The sequence below is a fragment of the Priapulus caudatus genome, unplaced genomic scaffold, assembly GCF_000485595.1.
Source record: "Priapulus caudatus unplaced genomic scaffold, Priapulus_caudatus-5.0.1 Scaffold255, whole genome shotgun sequence".
NCBI lineage: Eukaryota > Metazoa > Priapulida > Priapulimorpha > Priapulimorphida > Priapulidae > Priapulus > Priapulus caudatus.
This window is the reverse complement of record NW_014577316.1, coordinates 355,553-357,491: the sequence shown is the minus strand read 5'-3', so window position 1 is coordinate 357,491 and position 1,939 is coordinate 355,553.

Below are 1,939 nucleotides of genomic sequence, written 5' to 3'. Positions count from 1 at the left end.
TAGTCAGGGTGGAGTGGAAGGTGTGCGGGGGCAGCAGTGACGGTAGTTTGGGTGGAGGGAAAGGTTATATATATAACTATGTATATTTCTATATCAAGAGTAAATGAAAACAGTTTTTATTTTTATTTAATCCCGATATATATATATAGTGCTGCAATCACTTATTTGTTGTTCTGTAGCTTCATCCTAGCAAGAGTAGATAATAACACATGTGTTATTATCTACTCTTGATCCTACTATCAGCTTTTTAGACATAGACCGATAGTTGCTTAAAATCAAATGGCATATATAAGGCATCACAGAGAAGTTTAAAATAACGGGGATGTGCTATTGGGGGGCACGCAACAGTAGCCTTCCTTCATTTGTTTAGCGTTGCACGTACTATTTCGTTTTTGGAAATAGCAATTTTTGAATTTTGTTGACGTGGTAATCGGCACTAGAGGGCGCTAATTTGCAGTAGGCCTATGCACGCACGGTAGATGCCTGTAGATTTCTGACGGTCGTCTAGAAAGCATGAAAAATGAGATTGGTCTTGCCGTGTAACTGTGCTATTCCGTCAAGGGGCGTAACTATGGCGACCGGAATGCCGTTTTTGTGGTTGAAGCGGGATCCGACTACATGCGGGATACCCTCAAAGTGTAGTTGGGAAAAGTTTTGAGCGAAGTCTGGACCTTGAATCTAGCAGTTGTTGTTCGACTTGAATAAAGTGTATATGTTGTGTATGCGCCAAACCCTCTGAGTATTTTTTATTTATTTCTGTTCGATGCTTACTCAGGTCTGCTGTCTCTCTGCTCTTGTAACCTATGATCTGCGGGTAATTTATATGCAACACGGCTTATGGTTTGGTAAAATTTGATCATTTAACCGCGATAAAAATCATTTAGCCTCGGTTAAATTATGTGCAATAAGGCCTCTGATTGGGTAAAAACGGGCGTATATTTGTACGACGATCTATATACACTTATTACCGAACACTATTACGGATAAATGAGTCACCAAACGAATCAGTATCCGGCCACATCGTTTCCCTATGCTAATGTACCGGAGAATGACGCGCTCGCGTCGCTGGTCGCCGTTCGTAGCTAAGATAATATTCTTCGGCCGATCTTACCCGCTCAAAATGGGCAGGTGTGTGCCCGGGGGACGAATTTTTTTTCCTACACGTTATATCCATTGGGCTTGATATACGCATATCAACTTCCGCATCAGACTTTCCGTATATCAAGGAATGATGCAAAAATCCTAACCCCAACCCCAACCTCAACACCAACTCTAACACTAACTATAAACCGAATCGGCGTATATACTATCTATGGTATCCCAAACACTATGGTGTGGTCAAATCAAAGCAGCCAATCAGAGGAGCCCAATGGATATAACGTGTAGGAAAAAAAAATCGCGCCCGGGGGAGATGTGCATGATAAAATCCGATCTAAAATGTTCACTTCGGCCGCAGCATCTCACCACAACCCTTCCCCCATGCTAATGTACGTAGAAAAGGCGCCCGCGCCGCTCGTCACCGTAGCCAGCCAAGATCCTTTCTTTCGGCCGATCTTGGTAAGTACACAACAGGGGTAGGTACGCCCGAGGGAAGTGTGCATGGCAGAATCCAATCTAAAAATATCACTTCTCTGCAGCATCCCGCCACACCCCTTCGCTTATGATAATGTACAAGGAAAATAACGTTCGGGTCGTTGTTCGCCGTAGCTTGCCAAGATCCTTTTTTGGCCCACTTTGCGCGCTTAAAATTAATTAATTTTATAAACTTAAATTTCTCTTGGCATATATTGCGCATGTACGGATACCTTTAGAGGCGGTAACATAGCCAGACTGCGCACAGAATATATCTGCCGCGGGTAACCCAAAAGCTAGGAGATCCGCTTCTTTGTATAGAGAGGTGATTTGATGCACATTTATCATATAAATCTACTGTCGTATC